At 34.2% G+C, this 22775-nt stretch overlaps 1 pseudogene; it reads right to left on the reverse strand.

The window, feature by feature from the left end:
• Window positions 1–8835: 8835 nt before the first annotated feature.
• On the reverse strand, window positions 8836–14127 carry LOC116124539 (annotated as a pseudogene).
• Window positions 14128–22775: the final 8648 nt, after the last annotated feature.

Consider the following 22775-nt stretch of genomic DNA (forward strand, 5'->3'; position numbering starts at 1 on the left):
CAACGAGACTTGACTTGTCTGTGTTGGATCTTCTAGGGTAACTACTAGACCATTTATGGTCGATGGTATACACCCTTTTAAAATGCCAACTCGCCACAACCTTTGACAGGTACGTGGCCTCTCGACCTACCTACCTGGTGGCTATTGCACTTCAGATGCAAAGTCAAGTAAAATGACTTGTTTACTTCGAGAACTTTTTCTTATGAGTCGATCTTTTAGCTTTTTAAGAAAAAACTAACTTTTTATTCCTTTCCATGCAACCTTTGCTCACCCTGAATGTGGCCCACAATAAGATGAAGATCAACTCTGCTAGCAAACTCCACGAGATAAAGGGGGAAATTGTCAAACTGAAGCAATATCTTGTGGCTTCAAATGCAGAGGCAAAGGTTGCCCACATTCATGTGAATGTGTACATGACTGAAAGGAATTCTACTCTGCGAGCAGCAGACTTCCAGAAGATTGAGCTCGAGAAGAAAGATAGTGACAATAAGGAGCTCCAATGAACAATAGTGAGGCTCACTAAAAAGTTGGTCCAAAAGAAAGGGAGCTGCAAGCGAGCTTAGAGCGCAAGAAAGTAGTAGAAAAGACTCGAGCTGAGTTATGGGAAAACTCAAAGAAAGAGAAGAGGTTGCTACAGACAAATCTTAAACGGGTTCACAAGCAAATCACTTCGTTAACCGAGCAAATGAAGCAACAGAACCTCAAAATGAAGAGGAAGGCTGCTCACTAGGCCCTGCAAGCTATTTATAGCTTGTGGCTGAATAATCCTAACATGGATATCTCTTACCTCCCCGAGGAATACCAAGTTGCTCTTGCTTCTATGGTCGAGGCTGATCAGCTAGAAGAACAATAGTCTGCCTCAAAGGATGATCAGCAAGAAGCAGAAGTCCCTAAAGATCAAGCGATCGACCTGGAGGTCGGAGATCAGCCAAACAACCCAAAGGTCGAAGTGGCTGAAGTCAAGGATCTTGGTGATCAAGACCAGTGATCATTCTCTCCTCTACTCGAACAGAGTCTTTTGTGCTTATTCTTTTTTTTTTCTGATATAGCTCTTGGTCATCCCTTGTAAATACTTTTCAAATATATGAAAAGAACTTTTGACTACTTGTGATAACACTTTTATAACTTAAGTACACAAAACAAATATAACATAACTGATCATAGAACTTGTAAAACGTTATAAATAACAAGATTATTAAAAACTTGAGATTACGACACAAGTAATTCTTTGAGAAGAATTGGAATAATCTTATTCATAGTATTTACAACAATGAAAACTTTATAAATAAAAAATGATCAAGTTGGTTAATACATGAATGGTGTGGGCATGGAAATAAGGTCACAGCTTCCTGGAAGTAATCAGCAGGGCAAACACTAATCGTTTCATCTCTGGATACCGAGTCTCGGCGTCCAGCAGTCATTTGCTCGTGTAATACATTGGCTACTAAATTTTTCCCTCTATCCGTATGAGAGCTACGCTGATCGCATCCTGAGAAACGGATAGGTAGAGAAATAAGATTTCCTTGGGAAGGGGCTTGGACAGAAGAGGTGGCTTTCTGAGATGCTTTTTTATGCTCTAGAAGACTCACTCACACTCTGGAGTCCACTCAAATCTCTTGTTGGCCCTAAATATATTGAAGAACAGCAAACAACGATATATTGCTCGTGATATGAAGCGACTAAGAGCCGCTATTCTCCCATTCAAGCTCTGAACTTGCTTTCGATTGGCGAGACTTTTCATATCTAGGAGAGCTTGGATTTTCTCGGGGTTGACTTCAATTCCCAGATGTTAACTGTAAACCCCACCGATGCATCCAAGGGTAAAATAGTCTTTCCCTTTTTATGTGTTAAGTTAACTACCATGCACATGCCTTAGGGGTAAAGTGGTAAAAGAATAATGATATTTTGTTGGCTTGACAAGATAAAGATGATGAAGGATTAAGGAGTAATTAATAGACAATTTTTTAGGGCAAAAAGGGAAATAATGTTATAGGACATTAAATGCAAAAGACAAATGTCAAATGAATAATTTTTAGCAAAAAAAAAAAAAAAAAGATATTAGGTGATAAGAGTCGGCCAACATGTCTTCTACCACTTTTCATTTCTTTTCTTCAAGTTTTCTACAAGCTTCCATATTTTCTTCACTTCTCCATTAAAGTTTCAAGTCTTTTAGTTGCAAATCTCTCAAGTGTCTTATATTTCTCCCTTTATTAAGGATATTAGGAGGTAAAGTTCAAGCATTATCTTATATAAAATTGTTGTATTCAAGTTATTGAAGTTTCCTTATAATTTATATTAGGATAAGGGTCAATTGGAGATAAGGAGGAGGAAATTTGCAAAGGAGTGTGGTTTCTGACATAAGGTAAAGGAAACCTCCCTTTAATAGGAAATAAGAATTAGGTTTCTAGGGTTAGATTAGGGAACCTTAATTTTGCACACAATAGCAATTGAGCTTAGTTGATGTATAATTGATGGATTTATATGTGAATTGTAAAAACAATGAACTTTGATGACAATCAATGGAATTAGTTGTGACATGATTTTTTTTACGTATTACAAGGGAGGTTATTAGTGATCATTTGACATTTTTCACAGGGGAGAATGGTTAGGAAAGGTTAGGGAGTAAGTGGAGGTAAATAGGTAAGGAAAAGCCCTAAAAGGCATGTTACCATGGTTGCCCTATCACAGCCGTGACCTTCTAAGTGATTTTTTGGAAATTAACGATTTGAATGGGTTGAGACCTAAACATAAAAGCTGTAGCCCTGTCTCTAAGCTTTAAACGAGACCAAGTCAATAAATCCGATGTGTGTAACTCAAGTTATGCCTTTTGAATCTGACCTGTGCAGAATGATTGATTCCAAGTATGGAAATGGCTTAAAGGATTTTGAAGTGTGTTTGAATGAGTGATCTTTATGATTATTTAATGATTGTATGAGCATATATAGTTGATGTAATGAATGACCATGGAGGTTATGTGTAATATGTTATGTATTACCAATTATGAACTGTGTATGTATAGACAAGCCTAAGTAGATATGTTCTATGAATTTGTTATGCATCCCAAAATGATCATGTTGAAATGATAGTGTCATAATGGAAAGTGTATTTTTTTTAGAATGAAACATGTCAAGCATATTATGATGAAAAAAGGGGGACTTGATCCCAAGTTTGAGCAAAATGTTTCCAAGGTACATAGACATGCATTTTTGTGAAGGAAAATGATTTGTAAATGTATGGAAAATGTGGCATGTTATGAGGAACCTGAGCTCACTCATGCACATGTCTAGACCGAAAGAAATGAACAGTCCATAGCGTGCATGACCATGGGGACTGTGTTATAAGTTAAGCTTAGCTCATTGGCCAAAGGTTCCGTAATCCATGCCTCAGCTTAGTCCGATCGGTAAAAAAGTAAAAGGTTTTCAAAGAAAAATTTATTTATCATGCATGACATTGATGTGCATTATTCATAAACATTAAAGGAAAGCATTGCGTGAATTATATTATGCATTATGATATGGATGATATGCTATGTTATATTACTTTTATGTTAAATGTTTGGTTCATGTACAAGTAAATAAGATGCTTCCTAAGTTTAAGAATGTTACATAGGGTTAAATGATCGATACGCTACTGAGTGATTAGCACATCTCCCTAGTTTCCATGTTTTGCAGGTAATGGTTAAAGCGGTAACGGCGAGTGGCGGTCAAGGAGGCGTGGGAATGCAGTTTGTTCTAGCTAGAATATAATGTTATATAAAGGATGTTGCTTTTGAATTTATGTTATAGTTTAATGTTTATAATCTAAGTTTTATGAAAAGTAAATATGTTTTGCTTATAAATGATGGGAGATATTTTATATTTGCTTCCGATTAAAACAATGATGTTTGTATTTTCTTTAAACCATATTTTCATATTATGTATGTCTGATAGGTTGATTAAGAAAGTGATATAAATGAGAGGAGAAGTTTTTATTATTTATTTTCATATAGTACATGTTATAACCAGGATTTACGTTTTAAAATACACAACCTTCCAGGCGTGAATTCTCTAATTTTTCCTAATGGAATACTAGAGGGTACCCGGCTGGAGGAGGGGGGGGGGGGGGGGGGGGGGGGGGGCGTGTTACATTAACCATGTACCCTATGAATTTTCCTAAGGATACTCCGAATGAACACTTAAGAGGATTAAGTTTCATTCTATACCTTCGAAGTATATCGAACATTTCCGCGAGGTTAGCTATGTGATCTAAAACGACATGGGACTTGACCAGCATGTCATCAACATAGACCTCCACTGATTTCCTGATCTGCTCGAAAAACATATGGTTAACCAAACGTTGGTAGGTCACCCCGACATTTTTTAGAGCATAACTTTATAGCAGTATAGTCCTCGTTCTGTAATAAACGAGGTATGCTTCTCGTCAGGCATGTATATCGGGATCTGATTATACCCCGAGTAGGCATCCATGAAGCTTAACAACTAGTGCCTAGAAGTGGCATCAACGAGCTGATCGATTCTGGGCAAAGGAAAACTGTCCTTCACACAAGCTTTGTTAAGATCCGTGAAATTAACACGAGTTTGCCATTTGTCGTTAGGTTTCTTCACCAAAACAGGATTGGCGACCCAACTCGGGTAATGAGCCTCCCAAATGAACTTGATGGAGAGGAGCTTATCCACCTCTACTAAAAGAGCAGCATAACGCTTTGGGTCCATGACTATTCTTTTCTGGTAAACTGGTTTGACCTCACTGTCGATGTTGAATGCATGACATATTACATTCGGGCTGATCCCGATCATGTCAGCATGAGTCCATGCAAAAACATCTATATTTTGTTTAAGGAAGCTCATTAGATCGGTGGCGAGCTGAGGGTTGAGATTGCTTCCGATTCTTAACACACAAGTTGGCTCATTCTGGTCGACTGATAATGGCGATCGAGGTGCTGACCAAGTTGATGTTCCCAAATATTCTCAAGATCCTTTGCAAGGAATTGGCGGTCCAATGACTAGGGCAAAGACAAAGAGGATGAAAGAGGCTTTGCAAGGCTTGATCATGAAAGTGAAATACAAAAAGGATGTAATAGAAGACTGTGAGACTAAATTCGAAGATTTCAAAGCTTCACCGAGGATGGCCTATTATCTTTTTATGCAAGGGGTAGATTCGGAAGATCAAATTGGATGCAAGGATTAATTTAGGAATTAATTTTCGTTTATTTAAACTTGGGCTTTTTTTTTATGTTTTAATTATCATTAGATTCTTTAGTCTTTTATTTATTTAAGGTTTAATTAGGCCCAATTCGCTTGTACTTAGGCCCAACCCGTTTTTCAATTAGCTAGGGTTTTCTTTTAGGGTTTGTTACTTATAAAAAGGAGCAACCATGTTATTTTTGGGGACAGATTATTATCAATTGAAGTTTATTTCAAAAAGCTATTTGCTTTGCCTTCTTGTGTTCTTGATTGAATGCTTGAATCTCGACTTATCAAAGGGAGTGATCAACTTTTGTGGCGTCTCAAGATTAGGGTTTTAAGGACTTAGTTTCCTTAGGGTTCTAATTCGATCATCCTCAACACGTTCCTAGAAAAACAACTTGTTCATATTCTATCAACTGATACTTCAGATAGAGTCTTAACAGGCCCACTATGGAAATAATCCTCTTGAACACGAGGATTTATCTGTCTTCCACTAGACTTGGCTATGGTTTGATCTTGCTGATCGTCATGGCTTGCTCAGGAATGCCCACTAGCTTCCCTTTCCCTTTGCATGCCATTTGCACTACTCTTACATAGCAGTCGCGAGATTCACGTTGAGAACCTTTAACCTCCCCGTACCCTATTGACATTCATCAGTATGGTGCCCATTGTCCCGATGATAATAACAATATTTCTTGCCGTTTCTTATTGAAAGGGGATTTTTCATGGGTTTTGGCTCTCCAAGCATATTAGCTTCTTCTAATTTATCCAGAATAGTTAATACTGATGTGTTCAATGGAGTATACTTATTCTTGTCGCTATCGTAACAAAAGACTTGGGCATAAGATTTCTTGGGCTTAAACTGTTGTTTCTTTCCCTTTCTCTGATCGTCATTAGCCCATTTGTGATCAGGCCTTCTACTACTCTCTCCCCAATTTTCCTCCCTCCGATTAAGAGCGCTAGTCGAAGGACCGGGGTCGTGACGATTCAAAGCAGCCACTGAATTTTCAATTCTGAGATATTTCTCAGTGAGATTGTAGAAGTGGGCGAGGGAAATATTGTCCTCAGATTGTAGTTTCTTCCACAGGTCGGTTTGCGGGCAAACTCCCACAATCATAAGAGTTTGAACTAAATCTTCAGGTGTATTAGTCACCTTGTTCAGCTCCTTGTGGAACCTATCGATATAGGACTAGAGGGATTCATTCCTCTCCTGTTGTATGTTGCTTAGATAGCTCAACGACATTGAGAACTTCATATTAGCTTGGAAGTGTCTCAAAAATAACGAACTCATCTACTGTCATGAGTTGATAGATCCTGGCGGAAGCGATCTAAACCAGCGTTTAGCATAGGCAGTTAGATTCATTGCTAAGCAGCGACATTTCTCCAAGTTAGAAATTTGGTGAAGCTCCATGAGGTCGTTAAACTCAAAGAGATGAACTTGCGGATTAGAATTCCCATCGATTACTCATATATCAGGCATTCTAAATCTTTATGGGAGAGGAGCAATCAAAACTTTTGGAGAAAAAGGATAAGCCTTAGCGACTTGCCCTCGCTCATTCTGCTAAGCTTTGAGCTGATCCAGAGCTTCCTGTAACTCCTTAATCTGAGGAAGTGGAGCCATTTGAGGATCACTTTCTGCAATGTGGGTTCGCTCCCCATGATTACGATTGAGGAAAGACCGCAGATCAGACTCTTCCTCGCCTCGGTTGGAGCCTCATGCATACCTTGACACATGCTGGCTAGAGCCATGTAAAGACATTGAATGGTTTGGGGAGTTATCTCGACCTCCACGATAGTCAGAACCGACTCGCGTTCGGTAGGTATTTCCCTCGCGATGATGGTCAAAACCATCATTCCGACGATAGTGGGAATCTCTATGTCATGCACTCTTGTAGGGGTGCCCATGCGATGTGGCATGAGATGGCTCATGATGTGACATACCGCCAAGTCGCAAAGCCACATGTATTCTACCTGTCTCACGATTGGTATTCATTGGCCCCTTGGAGCCTTCTGGCTTATTGTCAGGCACCTGCTTTCCTTTATTTTTACTTGCTATAGTGCACCTGGTATGAGCTTTCGCCTGTCTCCACGCCTTAGTGTAACATACATGCGTTTTTGGAGGTGGTATAGCCTTATCAGAATTGGGCGGTACGACCTGATCTAAACGATCTAACCTTCGGTTAACCATTTGGAAAGTATTGTTGAACCTCTCCAGGTAATTCATCACAGTTGGATTGAGCTAAGAGGTCGAAGGAATGTTTGTCGTTGTACCTTGGGGAATTGGAGGCACTTCAGGAGAAGCAACATCCTGTACCTGAGGAATTCCTCGTTGTTGGTGCTAGTTCGCTCGGTTTCAAGACCATAAGCCATTTGTTCACAAGTAGAATTGATTTATCAGAAATTCTGAATGAAGAGCGGATATAAAACCAACCCTCCTTCTAGTGCCAAACTGTTGATGCGAGATTTTGACACCAACGACTCGCACGTGCAAAGTGCTAAGCTGTTCTTAGAAATTACACGTGAACGATTATAATCAGATACAAAAACTGAATAATAAATTAGAGATATGATTTTTAAAGTGGTTCAGATGCTTAAAGCGAATCCTACGTCCAGTGTTTCTTTTATATATGAGAGATTACAAGAGGTCGCGTATAGCAAATAGCGAACAGAGGTACAATAACTGAGTATTCATAGAGAATATCATGTCAGTTTCTTTCCCGTAGGTTATCTTTGCTCTGAAAATAAAGATTACAATTAGAATGAGGGTTCAATATTAGAATCCTAAAAAGGAGAGGGGGAGTCCTCTAATTATAGTAGATGAATTCAAGGTAATGATTACAAATCTGCAAGTGGGTAACTTGCCTCCCATTGGTTGATAACTTAGGATATATCCTCAAATTATCTAGGGCTTAGACAAGTGTGTGGTCCTCAGTCACTCTTAGACAAAACCTGAATCTGCTAAATTGGTGACAATCATATTCTTTCTATCATGGAGCAACGTGGCAACTCTTGGACGACGCAAAACCTTCCTAAACTCTTATTGATGCTTGCTGATGTAAGCTAACGTCAATCTTGATTTTTTAGGCATAACACTTATAAAGATGACTTATTGTCTGCCAATAATCATTATAGATAAAATTTTAAGAATATCTTAACAAAATGGTTCTACAATTGAAGTATTGTGGCATTGTGTGGAACACTCACTTAACACACTAAACATACGTGAATGTGAATAAAAAAGAATATATATATTTTTTTTTTTGGACTACTTTTTTCATCGATGGAATACAATTTAGGTATGGAATAAAAAATAGGTGGTCATGTAACTTGAAAGACCACATTCACTTGTGAGAAATGATATATAGATAGGTAAATTATCATGTTATCACCTTTTGGTGGTTTGTAGACATTTAAGATTGAATGATTTTCACTAGGGGTGGGATAAATAATCCGAAAACCGAATCGAAATTAGGTTTTTTTACAAACCGGTTCGGTTTTCGGTTTGTAAAATGCAAAAAACCGAAAAACCGGTTCGGTTTGATAAATATTTCAAACTAGTTTTACCCTAAATATAAAAGCAAAAAAAATTGTAACACTCCTCTCTATTTTCTCTTCACAGTTCATCTTTCTCCGCCTCCAAATCTAAAGACTAAAATCTCCATTCTCCAAACTTCGTCACTTCCAAAGTTCCAGTTCGGCAGTTCCAGTCTTCCACAGTCCACACCGTGACGTGAGCTACTCCATCCACAGTTCCACACCGTGAGCTACTGAGCAGAGCTGACTCCAGACTCCAGTACTCCAATCCACTCTTCAATCTTCATCAGACATCAGTCACTCCACTGTCCACTGTCTAGTCACCATGAGTTATGTTCATCGTTCGCCAGCACCCAACACTCCAGCAGACTCCACTCTCCAGTCAAGCAGTCACGCCATTGTCCCACCATGAGCAAAATCTTCTCTCCAAGCTCCGATCTGATGATCTTCAGTTCTTCACAGTCCATAAATCACTCTCCAGTCACGCCACCCTGAAGAGACTCCATCGTGAGCAGACCCACCTTGAAGAGACTCCACCCTAAGCAAACTCCACTGTGAGTAGACTCTTAATTTAAATGGATTCTTTGTTTGTTTGTTTTGTCATTTACATGAGATACCCACCAGTTTTTCAGGGTTTAGTTTATGTATTCTGAGTTATTTTGTGGCTAATGGTTGATTTTTCTTGTTAATTTTGATACCCAGAAGTCCTTTTTTCGTGGGTTTCTTATTTTGCTTATTTTACTAATCTTGTTTTGCTTTCTGGGTTTGTTTTAGTGTGCTTTATTTGTTAGCATGGCTAGCTGAAGTTCATCTTTTCAATTCTCTGAATTTGTTTTGTTAATTTTTCTTTGATTAATTGTTGGGATGATTGTTGATGGCAAGCAAATAGTAACTCAAAGTTACAACATTAGACTAAAATCAAGTACACACTACTGCTTTTAATGAACATTTCATATTATATGTTTAATGCCGACACTTATGAGATTATTCACAAAGAAGATTTACTGACAACAAAAGGTTAATTCTCATGTTTAAATTCAGAGGAAACTCAAGAATTTTCAAGCAGCTGTATATCACCTCAACATATTGTTTGTAGAAAAATGTGTGAAAAGGAAGAAATTTGGTACTTAAATGAAACATTGAAGAATTTTAAGGATTAAAGATTAATTTAAAAACCGGTTAACCAGTAACCGAGCCGAATATTCGGTTCGGTTTACATTCAGTTTTTAACCAAAATCGGTTCGGTTTTGATAATCCGGTTCGGTTAACCGGATTATCCCACCCCTAATTCTCACTGCTAAAGTCACAATGTGTACATATTCAAAATAAAAGACCCTATAAGAAATCTGGTAAGACACTTATGAATTGTTGAAAGGTTATATAACATAATTTTTTATATTTCAAAGTGTGTGGTGTCTTGCAAAGGTCATTGTACCTCAGCCTAAAAGAAGTAAGCTAGGACCTAAAACAGTTAGTTTTTTTTTTTTTTTTTGGTAATAAGTGTATATTAAGAAAGAAAGAAAGGATATACAGAGCCTAAAAAAAAAAAACCAGCCAACCTACCACAGAACTAGGTTGGGGTAAAAAATAAACAATATTCTATATAAGATATACAAACTACCTCTCTTGTTACCTAAATCAATCGATTGCATGTTTATAGGGTATGCCCATAAATGTAGCATATAGATCCTTAGCTTGGAAAACTATGGATAATTTTGTGTAGCTAACTGTGAATCTAGAATGTTGATTCTTTGAGGCTATTTTTCTTAAAAAGTTAATTGTTTATCTATATTACCTAGATAAAATTTTAACAAAATCCTTCTGAAGGTTAGGTGTGGAACCGGGAGAAAAAGTAAAAGGATGAGATAAACTACTAGTTGAATAATACTATACTTACAACTGAGTTGATAATTAGACAATAAACAAATGACAGAGTAGTCGTTTTACATGAATTTTATGCAATTTTTGTCTAGTTGTATGATTCAGTTGCAAGCAAACATTATTGTACTAGTTTGAGATGATTATATTTCTTGTCGCTCACATTCTCAGTCTTATGAAGAAGCTATGACTTAATTTATCCATGTAACATAATCTATGTAAGTATAATTAATTTTTTATTCTAACTGTATTTATAATATCTATTTACATGGATTACGTTTGTTATTAATTATATAGATAAGTAAATATAAACAGTCACTGACAAGTTCAAACTTCTAAGATTATATATATATATATATTTAATAGTAAGTTTAATATTGTTTTAAAATTATAATAACATAATTGATGGTGTTTAAATGAAATATGTTACATATTTAAAATAATATATTATGATATTAGTTAAGACAGGATAAATTTTATTTTATATTTAAAATCAACTAATTATACATAATTCTATTTAAAAGAAAAAAAAAACTTAATTATCTCACAAATAATAGTATCAATGTTATTTATACTGATTTTAATAAAGATTATCATAATATTAAAATATGTAATTTATATGTGTGTATATAAAAATTAATATCTATATAATAGTTAAAAATATTATAATTAAATAATTCTATAAACCTATATTTAAAAAATAATTATATTCAAAAATAATCTAAATTTTAATCGTCAGCATTAAAAACAAATTTTAATCACACTTTCTTGTATTAAAAACTACAAATTTTATATTTAAGAGTTTATCAACCCCGATCAAGAGGGCGTTACATCTCATAAGATGTTGTACATGGCTTTATAATCGTAGGGGCAATTTAATTTTCAAAATTGTAGTTTAACTGCTATAATTTGGAGAGGTGAAACTACAAATATTATTCTCAAATTTTTTATAACACTAGTTTTGTTGTTAGAAGTCAATTTATTTGATAGGTATGTAACAAAGCAGTCAGACTGGTAGGAGCTTTAGGAATGGGAACCTGCAACTCCTGTAGTTATTGTTGCTGCTACTGTGGAAAATTCAATGAATGCACCTGCGGCTCAGGGTCAGGTTCGAGGGTGAAAACGCCAGTTTTGGCAGGTCGCTGTGTCACTGGCTGGACCATGCTGGTGAGTTTACATGTGCCAACTGATCCATAGAAGTGGCGTTCAGGCTCATTCAAACCCAGGAGTGGTTGACAGAGAGAGAGAGCACCGTGAAGATCTGGGTGACTATCTATGTCAGAACTGGATGCAGAGCCTCTAAACCTTCACAATATTGTAACAAATGATACAACTTCTCTAGATAAGAATAAAATCAGTAGAACCAACAAAGCACAATACATGATCCAGACAACTATCCCGGTCATGAAGTCAAAACGTAGATTAGGCAACTTTAAATGGTTGCACTAATAAGAGTAAATTAAACTTTATATCTCTCAGACGAATCTATGTTTACTCAGAAATTTTCAATTTCAACAATTAATTGCAATCAACAAGAGTTGTGAACCCAGATTTCTATACCTATACATAGAGAAGCAATAGTGGCCTTAAGTCTGAGATAAACCTCATTGTTTGGAAGGTTATACAAGAGACTAGCATAAATATATAGTTCAGAGTTGACTAGGTAGATGATTAACAATGTTTAGCTAAGAAACTGCTTGAATATATAAATAGAGCGTTTCTGAACGTACAGAAGATAACAGGAAGGAACACAAAAGTATGCCTGAATATCAAGTTGTATGGTCAAGTAGTAATCCTCCTTCTAAAACTTGGTGAACTTGTTCTAAAGGTCAATGATTTCAGGTATAGAAGAAAAAAGTTCATTTCTACCTGGAGATGTGATGTAGGTTTGCAGTTAAGAAAAAAAATACCTTGACTTGAGGGCCGAGGTGTACTGCACCAAAAGACAAGAACTTATTCGAGTCTATTTCTGCAAAGAAGAGCATCTGGCAGTTCAGTTGAGAACAAATTGCGATGCCTATGAGTGCCTCCAGCTTTGAAGGGCCTAACCACAGAATCTCTGATTTGCAAGACCTTAAATCAGATGCATTTGCCACACTGGATTTGCAGATGGAATGGCACCCTATTAAAAGCAACATTCAGCTGCCGTCTATCTGCACAAACCCAAACAACAGGGTCAAATGACATGCAAAGTTCAAGACAAAACCAACTTTGCCTATGTAATTCATAAATAGTTCTGGAAAAAAATTAAACTTAGAAAACTATATTGAAATAGCATATCCTTCAGTGGAAACTAGCAAAAAGACCTAAGATAATCACAAATTATTAATCCAATAAAAAAATAATACTATTGCCAGTCCAAAACTAAAAAGACCATAATGAACTATCCAATTTTAGGACAAAAAAATAACAATTAGCCAGGAACAAACAGAGAAATTGTATAGGAGAACAAAAATGAAAGAAGAAAAGCAGATACATAAATGTTCATATGAAGAGTAGATTCAATATATTCTAAATCAACTAGGGAAACAGGGAGGGGACGCTAGAGGCAGAATTAGAACCATAAAATGGAGACACCCTCCCAGAATTGAATTGGACGACTTCTGGCTGTGGCCTACGGCGTCGTGCGTTGTGATCAGAGAGACGTCTACGACAGCTTCGCTTCTTATCATCAAATTCCGACAAATATGGAACCTTTAAAAATGATGACCAAAGAATAATCCCCATAGCACTCTTTTGATAATTAGAGGGAAATTTTCATAGACACAAAATACAAACCCAACTGCAAGTAGCTGCATATAATCTTGGAAAACAAAAATAGTAACAAACCAATCTTGTAAGTCAAGGTGTTTTGAACAAAATAAATCCTACAGGAACTTGCCTGCTACATTGTTGGCAAAAATACGTTCAAACCGGCAATAAGACCTTGGGGCTTTTGGAATGGCTTTCACAGATTCTATGTCTGCGATGGTAATCTTTAGCTGACTTGAGGTCAAGGTTGCATCCTTCAACTTGGCACCGTGGAGTTTGAGCATTCTGATTAGATGACCTAGATCTTTTCGTGGTAGCGACAGAGGATGCAGAAATCATAGAAACAGAAGGGCACTTAGAGGTAGCTGCTGCACAAAACATCTTCAAAATAAGTTCGCTTGCCAAGTTTTAATCCAATTATTGGACTCCCCAGAGATGACAGAAGCATCCGAAGACGAAAAATCCAACACTGTCTACCCAGTAAACTCTTTGTTTCTACTGGAATCTTCAGGAAAACTGCCACCCATCTCATAAGTCTTCATTCCATCCTTCAATGAAGAATCACTGAAGCTGAGATGGAGCTTTTGGATGAAGAGATATGCCCCAAATTAGAGCCTGCCAAACCACGCCCCAAGATGAATATATGGCACATTATCTATTGCTCCATCTACTTCATTTATTGTTTGAAGGTTGTAACCGCTTTTTAATATTGTCTGTCACTGAATGCCGCTAAACTCTCCCACTCCCATTCTGGTGCAGTCTTTGAGTTCCAGTCCATCACAGAAACGGATACTAAAAAGAAATTTAAATGATGTTTTTGTCCGCAATATGCATATAATTGTCTACTTTGGTCACTAGACCTATACACGTGAACTTAAGAATGCTACAAAGTTGTAACTATAAGAAGAATTTCCCAAATGATGTCAAATGCAAGTAATTCTGCAGAATGGACTGGAAGAAGTGCACTCTCAGCACAAGAGATGTAGTGAATGTTTCTGTTCAACAAATAAAAGAAAACAAGTGATAGTCAATTAGAATTAGAGAAATTAAATGAAAATTTGGCATATTGAGTGCCACATAGTTGATACAAGCAGTTGATATAGACAATTCTCATGCATTCCCCTTCTAACGTAAAGCTTAAGTCAAGGTTACCTTCAAATTGCAAAGTTTTCGCAGCCTCTATCTTTGAATGGATTATGTATGGTACATGGCAACAACTAATGTTCCCTTCAAGAAAAATTTAGATCCTCTGCTTCCCAAGTATAGAAGAGACCTGCACATACTGCAAAAACAAAGTATGAAGTAGCCGAACTGGTAGCTGGCCTCCCATTAATATTGTGCTTCAGCCCATTGGGCTAGTTGAAATTTTAATCTCCTTCCCACAAACAAGTGAAAATCAATCCATTAGAGGACTCCATATTAACCTCTCTCCCTCCATTTTAGCCAAGACAAAAGTTACTTACCACATGCCACCTGAGCAGTCCTGCCTCCCTATTATCCAGAAAGTTACCATCCAAAGACTGAAACCTCCTGACCCTCCAAGTGACACATAAACAGAATACAACTGAAACATCACAAACGTTAGAAAAGTATCCATGGAAAGCTGCATCCTAGAATATATGAACTTTTACTGCAATTAATTTTCTTTTCTAGACATTTGTAAAAATAATAGAAAATCCTGCTCTAATATACCATATTGTAAACTAATTCAGTGAAAAGTAGCAATCTAATTCATCTGAAGGTACAGTAAGGCCATGATATCAAAAGCCTCTTTCACCAGGAATTCTCAAGAAAACAAGAGTCAGTCACTGAGAAAATAACCCCGTCTCTAACCAAAGTGTTGACAATAGTAATAAACTGCCTCCCTCTTATGTATACAGTATACAAAATTGATGGACAACACTATCTGAAGGTACAGTAAGTGCCATTGATATCAAAAATCTCTTCCACCAGGAATTATCAAAAAAAAGGAGTCAAAGTAACCGAGAAAATAACACTTTCTCTGACACAAAGTTGGTTGACAACATCAATACACTGTCATCATTTCATGTCACTTCACCCTTGATAGTGATGACTGACAATAAAAGAATCTAAAAGATGTTAGTTTTACTTAAGCCTCACCCTAAATTATTCCCCAGAACTACATCAGAAAAACTGAACCAAAAGACTAAAAATCAAACCATAAACATTAGTACCATTTCTTTCATTTGCTTTCAATAATATCAAACTGATGAACACAGTCAAAACCAAAACACTGTTAACCAATATTTTCTTTCACTTTTTCTCCCATCCATGAAACTAAAGGATTCATTTGCATATGTCTTTTCGAAGTATAAAAACTAATTGTATAATAATGCAATCCAAGCATCCCACAGAAACACTTAGCCCAGCTAACCCACTCTTTCTCTACCAAGTAAAAGATATTAAATGATTATTGAAGTAATTCGCCCCAAAAGGCAAATTTTAATGTGAAATGAGTAACTCTCTAAACCAAATCCATGATTAATTAATCTATAAAAAAACCCAATTAAATAAAAATAAAAATGATTTTAATCAATGTTTTCTTTCACTTGTTCTCCCATCCATTAAACTAAAGGATTGATTTTCAAAATTTTTTTGCAAGTATAAAACTTAATTGTGTAATATTGCATTTTAATCCAATGGCACTAATTTCCCACAGAAACACTTAGGCCCGGCTAACCCAACTGTTTCTCCACCAAGTCAAAGATATTAAATGATCATTGAATGACTTAACCCCAAATGCAAATTTTACTTTGAAATGACTAACTCTCCCAACAACTTAAACATGTAATTGATTTCTCATTAATGTAATTAATAATACATATAACCAAAATCCAATCTTTAACTTCATAAGCTCTAATTTTTTATTTATTTATTTCATTTTTACTTTTTTACTATTAACCTACTCTAATCAAAAGCTACAATGACAGTTTTTATTATCATAGTTAATTAATCTAAAAGAAAAATCAAATTAAATAAAGAATTCTAAACAAATGAAAAGAAAAGAAAGAATATATCTTTCAGAAGAGAACAAATTGGGGAAGAAAATGAACTTACGGGAGCAAGTGGGAGAGAAAGGAGTTGACTGAGGGAGAGTGGAGTGCGGGGAGTTGAGTGAGACAGAATGTGGAGAGAAAGAATGAAGGAGAGAAAAGAGAGCCATAGATTGGGTGCAATTTAATATAGTATTTTTTGTAATTATTAAAGTTTCCTTGAATATGGTGGGATGACACGTGTGTGTGAGTATAATTACAGAAAAGTCCTTGTCAGTGTCAGTGAGCTCTTTTATTGATGCAGGTGTAGACTTGAAGTTGGAAAAATAACCTGTCCGCCCCAACCGGCCTGGTCGTCGGGTTAGGCCCACCTCTTTGTCGAAAAGGTTGGCCCAGTCCGGCCTGCCAACCCTAACTCGATCGGTTTTGATGCGGGTCGGGCCTGGTTAGCTCATAAGTTTTTTTATTTTTTAATTTTGTGTAATTGTTTTTACTTTTTAGTTAATTTTTCAAATATTAATAATTCAATTAAATTAATTTTTTTTTTTTGTTAACATTTCAAATATTAATTCAATTTTAATACAATGAAATTGTAATATAAGAAAAATTAGATTTATTCATTCATCAAAAAATAAAATAAGAAATTACAACAATTATTGCTTCGTTAAAACCCTTACCAAGAAAAACTTAATGGAACAAAAACTTGGTAAGAAAAAAAGAGTGCAATAATTGACAATTAATTTACAATTTACAAAACAAGTAATTTGGGGGTTGACTAAGACTTCCTTATCCGTATCATCTATATTACAAAATTAAAATGATTCTATTAAAGTATCGTCGACAACATCGTATTGATCCTGATGGCGCAACCGTTCTCAATCTCGAAGACATGTGAGGACTTCAATCATTTTTTGTGAAAGTTTAGTACTCTTTTCATTTAAAATTCTTCCACTTGCATTAAATGTTTGTTCGGATGAGACGGTTGAGACAGGAACAAAGAAAACATCCAAGGCAAGTCTTGATAATACCAGAAAAATACATTTTTCTAGTTTTCCAATATTCTAAGACATCAAAGTTAGCTCTTTGTTGTGGATCTGCTGGTAACACTTCGGGGGTTCCCAAATATTGGTGAAGCTCATTACTCTGTAACTGCATGGAGGACAGTATATTCATTGTTGGTGCTTCTGAAGAGGAGGTTGTGCTTCGGGTTCGGGTCCTCTTCGGCCTATTAAGTGCACTCCCGGAGTCGAAATCTTCATTTGTTTCTTTTGATGCAACTTCCCCGGGTATTTCGCCTCTTTGCTAGTTCTCATTCCTGTTTTCATATTGCAAATATACCTCTGCAAGACACTCTCTTACCTCTCCTTGGCATATGCATCTTTTTGTAAATTTTCAGTTAATGTGTCAAAACCATTTTCTAAACCTGCTACTTTAATTCTATGATCAAATATAGCACCTAAACAATAAAGAAAACGAATGAGTTTCCAATATTTTTTAAATTTTAATTTCATTGTCTATATTGGTCCCGCTAAAATTTCATTGTTTCTGTTTTTTCTAAATAAATCTGAAATTTTTATAATTGTATATATTATCGATGGAGTAGTAGGATAATACACACTAGAAAATTGTAAAGTGGATTGGTAAAATTTTTTAAGAAAATAATGAAATTTTTTAGCTACATGTCAATCATTTTCTACCAAATAATGAGGATCTCTATTATTTGCTATAAAATAACTAATTAAATTTGCATAAGGTAAACATGAATCAAGCATTAAATAAGTACTATTTTATCTAACAGACATATCTAATGCAAAAGTTCTAGGAGACATATTTGATTTTATACAAGCATCTTGAAATTCAACATTTCTTTTATTACTACTAGTAATTCAAGCTAAAGAATCCTTAATTCTATCAATATTATTTCTAATTTTTTTTCATACCACTTTTCACAATTAAATTAATAATGTGACATGCACAACGTTGGTGAAAAAACTTCAAATTGTCATAAAAAATAAAATTAATTAAAAAAAAATCTACAACTGTACTATTAGCACTTGCATTATCTAAAGTTAAACTTATTACTTTATTAACAACATCATAATCTTCTAAAACTGCAACAATTTTATTATAAATCCGTTGACCACTATGATCTATATCCATTAATCTAAATTCCAATAAAGATTTATTTAATTTACATTCGTTATCAAAATAATGACTAGTCACACAAATATAATCTTGTTTAGCTTTATCACTCCAAATATCGGCTGTTAGAGCCACACTAACATGATAACTATGTATTTTATTTTTTAATTCTAATTTCATTTTCCCAAACAATTTTATTAAATAATTTCTAGTTGCAGCTCTATAATAACTTTTAAATCTTGAAAAAAATGATTTTTTAATAAATGTTTCAAAATATTTATCTTCAGCCATATTAATAGGTTGATCAGTTGTAGCAATATATAAAGCTAATTGTTCCCTATATACATCAAAATTATAATGCCAAGTAGTACCCATATTAGTTATTTGAGTTTGATTGGTTTCTCTATTTCCATGTTGAGTAATATGTTTATTAGCATGCCTTTTTAAAACACTAGTACCATTACTTGAATTAGCTTTATAAATATTTTCACAATACTTGCATCTTGCTTCCTTCACTTGAACTCTATTTTTTGTCTCGTAAAACTTATCGAAATGTACCCAAATGTCTTATGTGTGCCTATTGTCGGTTTCGACAGTAGTTGATGAACCCGCTTCTGCTTGAGATGAAGTTGGATGAGGACAACGATTACAATGACGACTTCTAGAACCATCGGGAGCTGTAGCAGCATGGGGAGGAATTGGGGGAATATTATGAGGTGTATCGGATTTTGAGACTAAGAAAGCGGGACTATTTGAATCTACTACATTTATGTTAGTAAATTCAAGGGGACTAGGATAGTTTCCTTCATCATCGAAATCAGTGGGATGAAAATATCTATCCATTGTAGTTAAAAAAAAAAAAATTGATATAGAAGAAATAAAAAATTAAAGAAGGAGAATTGGAATTTGGAAATATGAATTGAAAATTGCAAAAACTAATAAAAATTAAAATGAGAGCAAATTGACAACAAAGAGAATAATTGAGAGATTTCAATAGAGATTAGAGAAAATGAAAGAATGTGGGATGTGAGAAAATATGAGAGTTTAGACCCTATTTATAGAAAAAAAAATAGGAAAAGAAAATAACGAAAAAGACCCCTCCAACTGCTATAAAACGGCTATATTTCAAGGGTAAAAGGGGTATTTACAAAAAAAATAAATTATTATTTAATTTTTTTCGTCCAACCCGACGAGTTGATTGTTGGTTTGCAACGGCCAACCCGCCAGGTTGAAAACTCCCAACTCGGTGGGTTGGAGGTTTTTTTTTTTTTTAAATAAAAAAGTTAACCTACCGGGTTGACATATTAAAACCTGGCCCGCCCAACGGGGTATATGCGGGTTGGGTTCAACTCGGCTCGCCTTTTCGACGGTCCATATTAAACCAGTCTTAATGCTGGCCGGGTTAGGGTTGACTCGCCTAACCCGACTCATTTGTTCCACCTCTAGGTGTAGTTGACACTTGACAATCACAAGAGAAAAGAAAAAGGTAAAATATCAAATTGCTTGGTTTTATGTGTATTACGAGCAATAAGGTACACAACTCAATTTGGTAACCTTCAAGACTTCGACATAGTGCTTCATAATTGATCAGCTCATAAAATGAGTTTTATTTGTTTGTATATGTCTCGTTTAATTATTTATGAGCCAATTAATTATGAAGTATCACGTCGAAGATTGTAAAAAAAAATTATGGACCTAGTATTATTGTTTTATTATACTCGACACATTGCTAGATAATTCATACTTCTTTTTCAATAATATCATGTAATTTAGGTTGTCAAGATCATTAGAAGTTAAATTATTTAAAATATCCATGTAATAGAAATTATACTTTTTTTTAATATAGAATGTATTAAAATAAATAAATATTTTGTCTTTAGTAAATTTAATATGTGTCTCTTAGAGCACACGTTAGGATAACCCATAATTTTTTAATCAAATTTTCTGGTATTTTTATTTTATTTTAGGGTTATGAGACAAGACAATAATAATTTAGGAGATCTATATTTTACAAAATACCAACACTCGTGGATGAGGTGAGTTATATTAATTTTTTGGGTTAATGACATTAATCATCCTGTTTAAAAAAAAAAAAAAAAAAAAATTCTTTATATAATATTTTTGAAATAATCGAAATCCCACTATCAATAATTTTAAGATTTTAATATAAACAGCAGGATAGTAATTCAATAAATATTCATTAGTTTTAACGGCACATTAATGATAGAAGAAATTTTGTTTTATTCATTCCCCCCCTTACGTATCATAAATAACAATGTACCACCTATTATTAGTATTTTGTTAGAACTTTACTGTTTAATTTAACGGATTTAGGGTAAAATGTATTTGTCAAATGACAAAAGCACTAACTAAACCGTGATTATATCGGGTAGATCTTGTTCATGCGTGACATTAGATTATAGGGAGAACGATTTTCCCACCCAAGGTTTCACGAAATGGCACTTTCCCACCCTTCAAGTTTAAAAATGACACTTTCCACCATTCGTTAAGTTCTGTTATGTGTTCCGTTAATATGTTATTAAAAAGATGAAAATACCCTTAAAAAATTGACTTTATAAATTTTTATTTAGCTAAAAAGTAAAAAAAGAAAAAGTAGTTAGTTCCACTTAAAAAAATTAAGAATAATGCTATGGAATTGTTTAAAGTTAAATGATCTTAATATTTATTTATTTATAATGTCATCAATATCTCATCACTATTATTCAATAAACTATTAAATTTATAATTTTTTTCATAATATAATTTTTTTCATTTTTCCTAATTAATATAAAAAAATCAATATTCCTAATTAATTAAATAAACAAAGAAAAAAAAAATATCTTTACACTTGAACTAATAAATAATCGAGTAAAGATTTTGACTTAATTAAATTTTAATTTATGACAAACTAATTAAAAAATAAACTATTTAAGGGTATTTTCGTTTTTTCAGTTAAATATTAACAGAAAATACTAACAGAACCTGACGAAGGATGAAAAAGTTTCATTTTAAAACTTGACAGGTGGGAAAGTGTCATTTCGTCAAACCTTGGGTGTGAACATGTCGTTCTCCCTAGATTATATGACTAGATGTAGTAAAAATGAATCTTTTTTTTTTTTTTTTTGTATAGTTTTGTAGACATAAATAAAAGATTTATATTTTAGAGATGGATATATTTAAGAAAAAGATCTTATCACTACTTTTTCATGAATTAACATTTGCTTTTAGGAAACCTCTAAAATTTTTTATTTTAAGTTTTACGAAACATCCAAGGGGATTTTAGAAAAGATTATTAAAATTTCCATAATTTTCACAATTTTTAAAGATATTTTAAATAAATTTCAAAACTGATGTGATGTAGTCAAGCTAATCAAAATTTCACTATATATAATTTTTTTTTTTTTTTTTTTTTTTGGGTAATTGAGGTATTTGGATCAGCTTGTGCACACCTTACTACATATAATTTTTTTTAGTATATTATTGAATGACTAAACATGCCATTTAGATATTTTATGCAATTTTAGAATAAAATTAAGCAAAAATGAAAATAATTAAAAAAAAAAATCACTTAATAAAAAATATCTAAATATTTTGTTGAATATTACTATCAACTTTACCCCACCTATTACAAATTCTTCTTTCACTTTTCTTCAAACTCCCTCTTTGTTTCTCTTATAAGGTTTTCAGTTTCACATATATTTTTTGAGTTTATAATATTGTTATTGCTTGATTTTAGAGTATTAATATGTTTTTAGTTTTGGATTGAACAACTATAAAAACATTCTTTTTTTCAAGACTTAAATTTCTTGATTGGGTATTACATTTGTTAAGCTTATAAAATTAAAAAAAGTCTGGATAAATTAGTAGAATGTAACTCAACTTGCAAAAATCACCATTTATGTGCTATTAACGAGAGAGTGACTCTTGGGTTAGAGACAGTGCCACTTTCAGACTAGAGTGGATGAAAATATGCCATGACAGATTTTTAGGAACAGAAGGATTAATTTCATCGTTTAATGAAACCGTAAAAAATCTCTCATAATTTTTAAGAACTCCTTTACATGGTTTCCGGAAAATTTGGGTACAATGAAAATTAAATAATCTTGAAGGGGGTATAAAAATTAACCACATAAGTATTAAATTTATTGGGTTTATTTCGTTTGCCCTCCCAAGATAACTTAAAGTGAACCCAATTATTTCGTTATGAAAGTATTTTAAATATTTTTGAAGCGGTTTTTGATATTTTTCGAGGGATTTTTGATAATTTCAA

This window comes from Pistacia vera, unplaced genomic scaffold, assembly GCF_008641045.1.
Source record: "Pistacia vera cultivar Batoury unplaced genomic scaffold, PisVer_v2 Contig153, whole genome shotgun sequence".
Lineage (NCBI taxonomy): Eukaryota > Viridiplantae > Streptophyta > Magnoliopsida > Sapindales > Anacardiaceae > Pistacia > Pistacia vera.